At 40.7% G+C, this 14,385-nt stretch overlaps 1 protein-coding gene across 4 annotated transcripts in view; it reads left to right on the top strand.

The window, feature by feature from the left end:
- Rbf (Retinoblastoma-family protein) overlaps nt 1–14,385 on the top strand; it is a 597,832-nt gene that overhangs the window by 77,421 nt on the left and 506,026 nt on the right. The window lies entirely within an intron of this gene.

Genomic DNA, 14,385 nt, shown 5'->3' with positions numbered 1-14,385 from the left:
CGTCTATGTGTTTATGTGTTTTGTGTCCAGGTCCGTGCCTTAGCCGCAATGTTGCCAGTAAAATAATATTAACATGATAACATTAACATTGACAACATTGTACCTGTAGTGAACACAATGTTGCAACGGAAATTAGATGTTGCGCTTGGCATCATGTGGTTATAATAAGAAAAATTTCACCATGTTGCTAACAACCTAGCAGCCTTGACGAATGATATGTAACTATGTGTTTGTTCTGTTCGGTATTATGTAGGTGGATGTGTATTTGTGAAAGGCTATGAGCGTGTGAATGCATCAGTGCGAGCGGTCAAGGCACGAATCAAATGTATCTGTGTAGGTGTTCGTTTGGTGGAGCGGTAAGCGGATGGATGTATGAGTGCATGATTGTATAGATGGAAAATACGGGAAAGCCGAAAAGAAGGTTTAGCTTGTATAGGTAGGAATTTTCCGTTTTCTGGGTAACGTTCCTTACCACGGCGGTGGCTATAAGAAGGGGAAAACTGAGTCAACGGGCCAAAGTCTTGTTTCAACAGTGTCCAGTGCAAGTGAGTAGTGAAAAATCACAAGTGAAGTGCGCGTTTACAACCGTAAATCACAAAGTGCATAGTCCTTAGTAGTGCGCGAATTAAACCGCGTTGTAAATAAAATTGTGCGCGTCGAAAAGTTTCCGCGATACGTGCAAAGAGCTGGAATCAGTTGTCAAAAAAATTACAAGTTACAAGAGGTAAGATATTATACTCTTTTTTAGGCATGCTTGAAGGGAGCTGGGGCTTCAACCTTGCCTATCTCCAGAGCAAGCCAAAAGAAAACTTGCATCGACATATACATCTCTGCATACAAATATATGTATGTAGATGAATATATGACCATGCAGACAAGAAATTCGTAGGCAATTATGTATATGCACATAGATACACATTTGCTTTTGAATTTCTAAATAGATTTTCTTTTGTATTTAATTTCAGCGCACAATTGATTTTCCTTTGGGAAAGACCCACTGGGCACGTAGATGGGCGGCGTACCGCCAAAAAGCAAATACATTATACTTGGCGGTCAACACAACAACAACAACTACCACGCACTACACTAAAATTTTAATTGGTAGCGCACTCCACAACATAAACCACTACAGCACCTTTTTTTATTGGCAATATACGGCCGCAACAACCACAACAGAATTTTGCTTTGTATTGGTGGCATAACGCTCAACAACGCGACACGCATTTCTTTGCAACGGCACACCATTTGCTTCCACCAGCAACGAATCGTTATTCGCTTATTTGGTCATCAGCGTCGCAACGCCAACAACAACTGCGTCACCTTTTCCACTGGCAATAACAACTCCCACCTGCGGCCACACGTTTTGGTATCGGCAATATATTGTCACCACAACAACAACTACAACAACACTACCCTTTTGGCCTCTCAGTCGACGGCAAAACACCCAACAACAACACCTTCGATACACCATTTTGACAACATTTTTTGTTGGTCGGGCTACACCAGCAACAACCACAGCCATTGCCTATTTTTATGGGCGATACACCGCCCAACAACAAGTACCACAAACATCCACAAACACTACATTGTATTTAATTTGCTGCATGCGCACACCTCAACAACAACCACAAGAAATTGGCAACTGTGAGTATCGCAATTTTCACCGGCGGCGCTGGGCCGCAACAACAACAGCCACTACACCACACAAAAAAAACACAACAACAAACACCGGCGGAGGGATGAGCTTTGCAGACAACACCTCTAGCTGTATTTTGAAATTCGTATATTTTGGATATATTATTAAGTTTATTTAAATCTTGGTATAAGGGTCATAATTTTTACAGGGAACGGGCAAAAGGGGCATCATATCTCCGGGGTCAAGCATTTCCTTTTCGCGCATATAACGTCTGAGTGTTACTTTAACTCCATATTTCAGGAGTTAATGGTGGCACTTTTGCCTCCATAATTTTTTTTTCGTTTCGCCTCGTCATTTCTTTAATTTTTCCACTTCAGTTTGACATTTAAATTTTTCGTGTATTTTCATGTCTCCGTCTTCTATCATATACACATTTTTCTTTTACACATGGTTTTTGCTACCTCTGGTAGCACCAAATTGGAACTTTAAAATTTTTGCCACTTTATATATATTTTTTTTTAGATATTTTTGTTTTACACTTACTCTTTAGGGTTATTGGCAATATAATTCCCAATATAACTTCTTTTAACCTCAGAAACACGAGATTAGTAATTTTAGCGTGCCTTCCGCATCAAAGGCATTTTTTTTGGGTAGAAGACACATTTTTTTTTTATCTCGCACTTGATGTTCACGCTGGTAGATTTGATACTACCAGAGCACTCATTATCAAAGATCACTAGCGAGTGATCTTGTCTGAGTGTTTGAGGGTGGCTACCTTGAGTGTGGTCATATGTACATATGTATGTTTGAGTTTTTCTTTTTTTCAGCTACTCAACTGCAGCGGCGCCGTTGGATGAGAAGAGTAACTTGGTGAGTGTTTTGAGTGAAACGTTAAAATTTATCAAAATACACCTGTTTAGTTGTATGTACATGTTTTAGCACAGATTCCTGCTCTTGCAAAAATAGAACAGGAATTAGCAAATCAGAAAAATAAAAACAGATTGCAACGAACATATGTGCATGCATGAAAAACGTCACAAACGTACATTTGCACTTACATACATACCATTTGTTTGCATATACACATAAATTCTTTTCCTTGTTGACCTACTTTTGCTGTGTACATAATTGATCGTATGTTTATTTGAGCGGTTGCGGTAGGTCAGGGATTAGGGTACTTGAATTTTTTTTATTCGCCCTCTTATTTTATTTTATTTGAATTTGTATCTTTAGAATTAGAATTAGCTCCTATTAATAATACCGCATTAGGGTGGCCCTAAGAGTTTAATTTTTTTGTTTGAGACCAGACACTTTGTCTATTAGCCGTAGGTATTTTTTTTTATAGAATTGAATTTGGAATGTATCCACTGGTTCTTGCACTCTTATGAATTTTTAATGTTCGCCAGTAATAAAAGTTAGCATTAAGTTTGAGCAATTTTTTTATTGTTACTTTGAGGAAACTTTTGAAGCCCTTGGAAAATTATTTTGTAGTAAACTTTGAGTTTAAAGTTTTATTGAAATTATTGAACTGGTAGTAGGGTATTAGTCGGTAATTTGTAAACCAACAATTTTGTAAATAAATTATAAGAATTATGTTTGGATGAAATTTTAAGACATTCATAATGCAGGGCTAAGTCGAATTTTGGTGTTGGTGCTGCGCTTGCGCGCGGTAAGGTAAGGTGAAGGTGAGTAATAGGGAAATGACTTATTGACGGAGGGACAGACTCAGGTCAGGTTTGGGGGCACTGTAAGGTGAACAGGAGTCAGCACAGTGCCCACGGTGCAGTGCAAGGTGCACTGCAGAGGGAGGGTAGACTCCACCTGACAGGACAGGCCTTCACCTTTTTCTGCCCCTCATGCTTTCCCCTCTATAACTTTGCCCCTCACGTCTATTTCTATCTATTTCAGCCTTCCTTTGTAATCACATGCAGGTATGAACCTTTTTTTGTTCATGTGGCTGCGGGTGAGGTCGGTGGTGCAATACCCCGCCCAAGACGACGAGCTAGCCTGGGCCCGCAAGCATACCTGCTTGCCGCCGCTCCTCACCACCCAAACAGTCAGCCACGTAACAATGGCGCCCAACGACAATAGCCCGATCACCTTTTCACTCTTCCATTTCCCTTTTTATCAATTTTAAATTTGTATTTTGTTTTGCAGTTTTTTTTCTCGATCCCGATTAATCCTTCAAGTTCCGCTTACATTTTTTTTTTAATTTCCAAAAGTTTCTATCAGTTTTTAGCTTTGGTATTACGAACGTTAATAGCTCGACCAATTTTTCATTTACACGTTAATTAATGATCTCTTGTTTTAAATTTCCCATTTTTACTTTAATTAATTATTTCCTATTTGGCATTTTTGAAATTCTTAATTTTTGTCAACTTTCCTTTCTTAGATTTTCCATTTTTTTCTTTTACCCTTCCAAACCAAATCCTTATTTCCGTCTTTTGACAGGACAGGGACAGTCATGATGGCAACGCCGGTTGGGTTCACCTGATCGACAAGTGTCATCATGACCAGAGGATAGGGATTAGCTGAGTGTCCATGTCAGGGTTCCTTTGTTGAACTTCAACAGCTCAACAAAGTGGTAACTGGTATGACACTTAGCTAGAGACGGACTTAGGTAGGAGATCGTGGCGAGCTGTTCAAGCTACCTTACCGGGAGTCCAGCACTGCCGGTAAGTGAGGTTTACAGTCGTCGCCACGATATTTAGGAGTAGGAGGTGTGGCATCCACGCTTAGGAACAAGTTCTCGAACGTGAAGTGCCACACTTCCACGAACAGCACGATTGACCAGACTTCAAATACATAGAGACGGACTAACCACTTTCGCTGAACCTTCGCCAAGGCAGCACCACGGACACCAATACAAATACATTAAATTTCATTTCTTAACTTTTTAGTTCGAAGTCAAAATTAAATATTTTTGAAGTTTCGAAGTTATAAACTATTTTTGTTATTTCTATGTTCTTACGGATTATTTTCGTATTAGGATTGTTTCCAAACATTTTTTTTTGAAATTGTGTTTTAAAATTTTTGGGTTTGGAGTAATCCACTACAAATACAACCACTAACAAAGTGCCTGGATAATAACAAACTGTTTCTTATTTTTATTTAATTTTAAGATTTTTACTATTTTGGGTTCATAGAAGGGCTAGAGTAGTACCATTTTTTTTTTTTTGTTCTTGAATTCGGAAGAATTTTCTCTATTTATATATTTTTTTTTTTTATTTGTTTCCTTCATACCTTTGTATCGTAGTTTACCAACTTGAATTTGAATATTTTTTGGTTTCAACTACATATACCCCCGGTTATTTTTTTTTTTTTTCGGCTTTGGGGTAATTTTTATAGGTCTGCCTACTGGACATATAAGGCATAAAATTTAATCCTTTTAAACATATACACTAATTGAATTACATACACATACACACTAACATATTACTTTTATACATATAAACTGAATTCTTTTGGTATCTTTATATTATTTATTATTTTTTTTGAATCACATTACCTGGTTGTTTTATATTTACTTAAGCCTATTTCGATCTGCAAATATACACAGATTGTTCTTATTGAAATTAATTCTTTGGGTCACATTTTTAAATTTTCCTTCTTTTTTCCATTTGAGTTGAACGTCGGTGGGTACTCGCAGTTTGGGATATCGTGCCCGTTGATACATTAGGGCGTCCGGAGCAAAATTTTTATTCCATTCGTTTTTATTTTTCCAATTTTACTTGGGTTTACTTTTGTTTCTGGGTTTCCTTCAGACAGTGAATGTCTGACAAGGACGAGGAGGCCGAGAATCGTGTTGCAGGGGGATTAGGTATACTGAGCACTGCTAGACCAGTCACTAGGAGCGTTACGAGGGCCGCACTAGAAAACCAGATCGCTGGTTCGGTGTTCAATCAAATCGACACTGGTATTCCCAGGGCCGTCGACTTTGTGCCCACAGACTATTTCAATAGGTGCGCGTCGCGGATTTTCGGATTGTTTGGCCCTGAACGTCCGCTGAGGGTGTCTTTCGCGAACGGGGTGTCGTTCAACGACTCGGAAAATAGTTTAAATTTCTCGCAGAAAATCGATTTGGTGTGCCAAATGTCCGACAGCGAGAACGTGGGTGCACAGGGGGGCGATGTTCATTCGCGAAACGCACCAGCAGTAGTTCACGGTGGCCTAAATGCTCCTCGCACCGACGCCAGTGATCACGCAACCAATGTTGAACAGCTGAGCCGCATGATGGCGATGATGGCGCAACAACAGGATTTGGTGGTGCAAATGGCGGGTGAAGTGCGGAGCATCAAGACCAACGTCGATCATCTTGGTGGTCGCGTGGCAGAGATGGAGGCATCCAGTCACGCGGTGGGACATCGGTCCGCTGTGGCATCCACGCCTGAGCCGCAGAACCGTAGGGGGGAGCCTGCTACCCGCAACGGTATTCCGAGTGGCAGTCGGATTGCTGAACGAGATAGTAGTGACCCTCCAAGGTGGAAAAAGTTAGATCTGGAAAAATGGCACATCAAATTCGATGGAACAAGTAAAGGTATAAGCGTCGAAAGCTTCATCTTTCGGGTGGAAAGGATGCGCGAGCAGCATAATATTTCCTACTTCCAGCTCTTCACGGACTTTCATAGTCTGGTTTCCGGCGGTGCTTTGAAGTGGTATTGGCAGGTCCTTGAGGACCACGCGGACGAACCCGATTTCGGCTATTTCGGGCTGAAAACAGAAATGCTAAGCCACTTCAAATCCGCCGAGTCCGACTATGAAATCATCCGTGAAATCATGGAAAGGAAACAGCTGCCCGCGGAAGCTTTCGATGACTTTTATGCCGAAGTCCACAATATGACATTCCGTTTGCGGAAGAGGATCCCTGAGAAGGAGTTGGTTGGCATCATCAGGGGCAACCTCAAACCGTACCTGGCCAACTTGACCTTCGCCATAAAAATGGACTCGTTGGCGGAGCTCAAGTCGGAATGCAAGAGAGCCGAAAAACTTATTAAAGAGAACAAGAGTAGGGCTAGGGTAGTTAACGAGGTCGATTTTGAGCAGTCAAGGGTAGGAGAGGCAACAAAAGTCGAAGCCTTTGATAGGAAACCCCAACACCAATCCCAATCCTTACCCCAGCACCAAACCACAGCCAATCCCAATAGTGTTCGTCCTTCTGTTAGTCCTTCCGTGTCCAACTGTACCGTCAATTCCTTTTGTGCATCACCCTTCCACTTGATGTTGTGTTTTTCGTGCGGTATGCCGGTGGATCACTTTGTGAAAAACCCGGCAGAAGCACAAAAACCAAATAAATGTTCGTCCTCGTTCCACAATATGGTCTGTTTTGCGTGTGGAAGTGATTCGTCCTTTTGCGTGTTTAAGCCCAAACAGGGAAACCCGAGGCTGGCGGAGTTGACCGGGGACTCCAGCCAGGAGTCAGGCAACCCGGCAGACCTGAAATAAAAATTTTGAAGAAAGAAGAAATAGAACAGAGAGAGGAGGTTAGGAAACCACAAGGGACGGTGGAAAAACGCGAGGTAAAGAGTTTACACCAAAGAAAGATAGAATATGAAGAAGCTAGGAAAAGAATATTTTGTGATACAATAAATGCAAGTAGGAAAAACAGAAATTTCAAGAAAATAGAAAAGATGAGGGAAAAGAGGAAATATTTCAAAAGGTTGAAGAATAAAATAGTTGCAACAATTGTTACCGTGAAAGGAGATAACAGATTTTACGCCAAAACAAAGATAGGAGGTCATGAGGTTCTGGCTCTCTTAGACTCAGGGGCGAGTGCCAGCTGCTTAGGCAAAGACTCAGCTGCACTCCTTCGGGGAAAGGAAGCCTCGATTGTGCCAATCAGGGGCCAAAATATCCGAACCGCGAACGGGGAGGAAACCGCCGTGGTAGGAGTAATAAAGTTACCGGTTGTGTGGGATAATTCGATGGAAGAATTAGAATTTTTGATAGTGCCAGGTCTACAACAACAAGTTTATTTAGGTATAGACTTTTGGCAGGCATTTCGTATGAGTGTCGTGAGTAAAGGTATGAATGGGAATGTGTGTCCAAATATAGCCAGTGTGGCGGAGCTCGTGCCTGCCGAGGGTGACTTGTCTTTTGACACTGTGCAGCACGTTTTATCGCCGGAGCAAGATGATATGTTGGAGCGCGTGAAGACCCAATTCCCGTCCTTCGCGGTACTGGGGTTAGGCCGGACAGACAAAGAGGAACACGTCATCGAGGTGGTGGACGAGAATCTGCCGGTCAAGCAACGCCATTATCCAATTTCGCCGGCCATACAAAAACTCATATACGCAGAGTTAGATCGAATGTTGGACATGGGAGTCATCGAGGAGTCCAACAGTAGTTGGAATTCCCCCGTATCACTGGTCATTAAAGGAACGAAGAACCGGCTGTGCCTAGATGCTCGCAAGGTGAATGAAAGAACTATAAAGGACGCATACCCCTTACCACATATTGATGGAATTTTGAGCCGCCTACAAAACACAAGATATATTTCCGCAATCGACTTAAAGGATGCTTTCTGGCAGATTCCCCTCGAGAGGAAATCACGTGAAAAGACGGCCTTCACTGTCCCTGGCCGACCCCTTTACCAGTTTACCGTCATGCCTTTCGGGTTGTGCAATGCAGCACAACGAATGTGTCGTCTCATGGACAAGGTCATTCCGGCCGCTTTACGTGAATGTGTTTTTGTTTATCTTGACGATTTGTTAGTTTGTTCTGTAGATTTCGAGTCCCATATGTGTTTATTGGAAAAGGTCGCTCGGTGTCTTCGCGAGGCTAAGTTAACAATTAATGTCGAAAAGAGCAAGTTTTGTTTCAAAGAAGTTCGATATCTAGGGTACGTAGTCGGGGATGGATGTATCAGGACGGACGCCAACAAAGTGGTGGCTGTGAGGGACTTTCCAGTTCCGAAAACCCCGAAGCAACTACGACGGTTCCTGGGTATGTCGGGCTGGTACCGACGTTTTATACAGGACTATGCGACTATTGCAGCCCCGCTGCACGACTGCCTCAAGAAAGACAAAATCAAAAAGTTTGTAATGACGGAAGAAGCAATAAAATCATTTGAAATGTTAAAGCAGAGTTTGGTTTCTGCACCGGTGCTCACACATCCTGACTTTAAGCGTCGTTTCTATATTCAATGTGATGCATCAACGGACGGAGTGGGAGGGGTTTTGTTCCAGTTGGACGATGACCAGAACGAAAGACCGATTGCCTACGTTTCGGCAAAACTAAATAAGGCGCAGAAGAACTATAGCATCACCGAACTGGAATGCTACGCCGCGATCGTGAGTGTGAAAAGATTCCGACCTTATGTGGAAGGAACCCCGTTCACCATCATAACTGATCATGCCAGCCTCAAATGGCTCATGAATCAGAAAGATCTTTCTGGGAGGTTGGCAAGGTGGAGTTTGAAACTCCAGGGTTATGATTTCGATATCCAACATCGAAAAGGTGCGCAAAACGTGGTCCCCGACACACTCTCACGAATGCACATGGACGAAATACAGACTAACGACAGAGCCATCGACGTATGTCTCGAGTCACCGTGCTTCGAGTCGGAGGAGTATACGGAGCTGAAAAAGACGGTGACCGAGAACAAGGACAAGTTACCAGACTTATGCATATCGGACGGTTACGTTTATAAACGGACGCAATTCGACAGGGGGGACGAACTTCTAGCGGACCAGACCTGGAAACTCTGGGTACCGTCGGAATTGCGACCGGGGCTGGTAGAGTTGTCTCATAGTTCACCGTCCGCTGGTCATGGTGGCATCCACAAGACACTGTCACGACTACGTCAAAAGTATTACTGGCCAGGTATGGCTACAGACGTAGACGCATATATCAAAGATTGCAAAATTTGTAAAGTAAATAAGACTCAAAACGTTTTTAAACAACCGATGATGGGTAAACAGAAGCTAACAGAACGACCTTTCCAACGTTTATTCATTGATTTTATGGGTCCTTATCCTCGTTCTAGTGATGGTAACGTGTATGTCTTTGTTTGTCTAGATCACTTTACTAAGTTTGTGTTCTTAAAACCTATGAGAAGGGCCACTTCAGCTGAGGTTATAAAATTTTTAGAGAAAGAAGTCTTTCACGTGTTTGGTGTGCCCGAATATGTCCATTCGGACAACGGCAAACAATTCGTCTCGGAAATATTCAAAGAGTTTTTGGAGAAATACGGCACGACACACGTGAGAACTGCATTTTATTCACCTCAGGGTAACGCTGCGGAAAGAGTCAACCGATCTGTGCTGCAGATAATTAGGTCCTTCATAAAGGGAAACCAAAAGAACTGGGACAAATGCGTCAGCGATGCCGCATTTGCACTACGCAGCGTTACTCACTCAGCCATCAACATGTCGCCATACTATGCCACTTTCGGTATGCCGATGATACAGCATGCTGCATCATATGAGCTATATCGAAAGTTGGCGGCGTTGAAGGATGGTGACGTGGAGATAGATATGGCTGGTGATAAGATGCAGCTCATAAGAAAGAGAATTATGAAGGAGCTGAAGCTGGCCCACGATAGAAGTCAAAAGGTCTACGACACCAGGAGTAAGGATATAAAGTTTCAGATTGGACAAGTGGTATATCGCCGAAACTTTAAACAAAGTTCCCAAGCCGAAAATTACAACGCTAAATTAGCTCCAAAACAAGTAAGATGTATTGTTTTAAACGTTATAGGGAACTCTATGTATGAACTTGGCGACAGCAATGGGAAAAAGATCGGCGTATACCACGCTAAAGACATTTTTGCAAAATAGCTTAATATTTTTTTTTGTAGTGTTAGTATTCTTGTTCTATGTGTTATTTATTTATTTGTCGACGTATTGTAATTATTAGTTTATTGACGTATGTGATTATATTATTAAATTATTTTTATTTATTTCTTTTTTTTTGACCTTTTGATTTACGTGATTATTTTTGCATTTATTTATTTTTTTATCTTTCTTTTTTTATTTATTTATTTAGTTTACCTACTTGACCATTTGATCCGTGATATTTTTTTTTATATATACATTTTTTTTTGCCATCTGTGATATTTTATTTTATAAAAATTTTTTTATTGTTCTGCTAACTGTGATATTTTAATTTGTTTTATTTTATTTTAGTTTTTTTTATTTTTAGTTATTTTTTTTATTTATCTTATCTGTGATATTTTATTTACTATTAGATATGTAGAGTAGTGTCTGTGATATAGGTTTAAGTAGTAGCATTAGCCCAGCGATGTAGTTCGTAGTTAGGCAGTGTGAAAATTTAAAGGCTTGAAGAGAAATAGGCCCGGCATTGAGTCGTGGGTCGAGGCCACACGTTGGACGCGGGAAATAATACTTAGCAGGCTGCGTTTGGATTCTTTACGCACACGCTCCATAGTGCAGACACCATCGGCGGTTGCGAGCCTGTAACGACAGCCTGTCTCCATACTGGCTTGAATGAGTGGCAGAGTGTATATGCGTCTATGTGTTTATGTGTTTTGTGTCCAGGTCCGTGCCTTAGCCGCAATGTTGCCAGTAAAATAATATTAACATGATAACATTAACATTGACAACATTGTACCTGTAGTGAACACAATGTTGCAACGGAAATTAGATGTTGCGCTTGGCATCATGTGGTTATAATAAGAAAAATTTCACCATGTTGCTAACAACCTAGCAGCCTTGACGAATGATATGTAACTATGTGTTTGTTCTGTTCGGTATTATGTAGGTGGATGTGTATTTGTGAAAGGCTATGAGCGTGTGAATGCATCAGTGCGAGCGGTCAAGGCACGAATCAAATGTATCTGTGTAGGTGTTCGTTTGGTGGAGCGGTAAGCGGATGGATGTATGAGTGCATGATTGTATAGATGGAAAATACGGGAAAGCCGAAAAGAAGGTTTAGCTTGTATAGGTAGGAATTTTCCGTTTTCTGGGTAACGTTCCTTACCACGGCGGTGGCTATAAGAAGGGGAAAACTGAGTCAACGGGCCAAAGTCTTGTTTCAACAGTGTCCAGTGCAAGTGAGTAGTGAAAAATCACAAGTGAAGTGCGCGTTTACAACCGTAAATCACAAAGTGCATAGTCCTTAGTAGTGCGCGAATTAAACCGCGTTGTAAATAAAATTGTGCGCGTCGAAAAGTTTCCGCGATACGTGCAAAGAGCTGGAATCAGTTGTCAAAAAAATTACAAGTTACAAGAGGTAAGATATTATACTCTTTTTTAGGCATGCTTGACGGGAGCTGGGGCTTCAACCTTGCCTATCTCCAGAGCAAGCCAAAAGAAAACTTGCATCGACATATACATCTCTGCATACAAATATATGTATGTAGATGAATATATGACCATGCAGACAAGAAATTCGTAGGCAATTATGTATATGCACATAGATACACATTTGCTTTTGAATTTCTAAATAGATTTTCTTTTGTATTTAATTTCAGCGCACAATTGATTTTCCTTTGGGAAAGACCCACTGGGCACGTAGATGGGCGGCGTACCGCCAAAAAGCAAATACATTATACTTGGCGGTCAACACAACAACAACAACTACCACGCACTACACTAAAATTTTAATTGGTAGCGCACTCCACAACATAAACCACTACAGCACCTTTTTTTATTGGCAATATACGGCCGCAACAACCACAACAGAATTTTGCTTTGTATTGGTGGCATAACGCTCAACAACGCGACACGCATTTCTTTGCAACGGCACACCATTTGCTTCCACCAGCAACGAATCGTTATTCGCTTATTTGGTCATCAGCGTCGCAACGCCAACAACAACTGCGTCACCTTTTCCACTGGCAATAACAACTCCCACCTGCGGCCACACGTTTTGGTATCGGCAATATATTGTCACCACAACAACAACTACAACAACACTACCCTTTTGGCCTCTCAGTCGACGGCAAAACACCCAACAACAACACCTTCGATACACCATTTTGACAACATTTTTTGTTGGTCGGGCTACACCAGCAACAACCACAGCCATTGCCTATTTTTATGGGCGATACACCGCCCAACAACAAGTACCACAAACATCCACAAACACTACATTGTATTTAATTTGCTGCATGCGCACACCTCAACAACAACCACAAGAAATTGGCAACTGTGAGTATCGCAATTTTCACCGGCGGCGCTGGGCCGCAACAACAACAGCCACTACACCACACAAAAAAAAACACAACAACAAACACCGGCGGAGGGATGAGCTTTGCAGACAACACCTCTAGCTGTATTTTGAAATTCGTATATTTTGGATATATTATTAAGTTTATTTAAATCTTGGTATAAGGGTCATAATTTTTACAGGGAACGGGCAAAAGGGGCATCATATCTCCGGGGTCAAGCATTTCCTTTTCGCGCATATAACGTCTGAGTGTTACTTTAACTCCATATTTCAGGAGTTAATGGTGGCACTTTTGCCTCCATAATTTTTTTTTCGTTTCGCCTCGTCATTTCTTTAATTTTTCCACTTCAGTTTGACATTTAAATTTTTCGTGTATTTTCATGTCTCCGTCTTCTATCATATACACATTTTTCTTTTACACATGGTTTTTGCTACCTCTGGTAGCACCAAATTGGAACTTTAAAATTTTTGCCACTTTATATATATTTTTTTTTAGATATTTTTGTTTTACACTTACTCTTTAGGGTTATTGGCAATATAATTCCCAATATAACTTCTTTTAACCTCAGAAACACGAGATTAGTAATTTTAGCGTGCCTTCCGCATCAAAGGCATTTTTTTTGGGTAGAAGACACATTTTTTTTTTATCTCGCACTTGATGTTCACGCTGGTAGATTTGATACTACCAGAGCACTCATTATCAAAGATCACTAGCGAGTGATCTTGTCTGAGTGTTTGAGGGTGGCTACCTTGAGTGTGGTCATATGTACATATGTATGTTTGAGTTTTTCTTTTTTTCAGCTACTCAACTGCAGCGGCGCCGTTGGATGAGAAGAGTAACTTGGTGAGTGTTTTGAGTGAAACGTTAAAATTTATCAAAATACACCTGTTTAGTTGTATGTACATGTTTTAGCACAGATTCCTGCTCTTGCAAAAATAGAACAGGAATTAGCAAATCAGAAAAATAAAAACAGATTGCAACGAACATATGTGCATGCATGAAAAACGTCACAAACGTACATTTGCACTTACATACATACCATTTGTTTGCATATACACATAAATTCTTTTCCTTGTTGACCTACTTTTGCTGTGTACATAATTGATCGTATGTTTATTTGAGCGGTTGCGGTAGGTCAGGGATTAGGGTACTTGAATTTTTTTTATTCGCCCTCTTATTTTATTTTATTTGAATTTGTATCTTTAGAATTAGAATTAGCTCCTATTAATAATACCGCATTAGGGTGGCCCTAAGAGTTTAATTTTTTTGTTTGAGACCAGACACTTTGTCTATTAGCCGTAGGTATTTTTTTTTATAGAATTGAATTTGGAATGTATCCACTGGTTCTTGCACTCTTATGAATTTTTAATGTTCGCCAGTAATAAAAGTTAGCATTAAGTTTGAGCAATTTTTTTATTGTTACTTTGAGTAAACTTTTGAAGCCCTTGGAAAATTATTTTGTAGTAAACTTTGAGTTTAAAGTTTTATTGAAATTATTGAACTGGTAGTAGGGTATTAGTCGGTAATTTGTAAACCAAAAATTTTGTAAATAAATTATAAGAATTATGTTTGGATGAAATTTTAAGACATTCATAATGCAGGGCTAAGTCGAATTTTG

Source organism: Eurosta solidaginis, chromosome 4, assembly GCF_040869045.1.
Source record: "Eurosta solidaginis isolate ZX-2024a chromosome 4, ASM4086904v1, whole genome shotgun sequence".
Lineage (NCBI taxonomy): Eukaryota > Metazoa > Arthropoda > Insecta > Diptera > Tephritidae > Eurosta > Eurosta solidaginis.
Note: the sequence above shows the minus strand (reverse complement) of the source record. Positions and strands in the feature narration are given on the sequence as shown.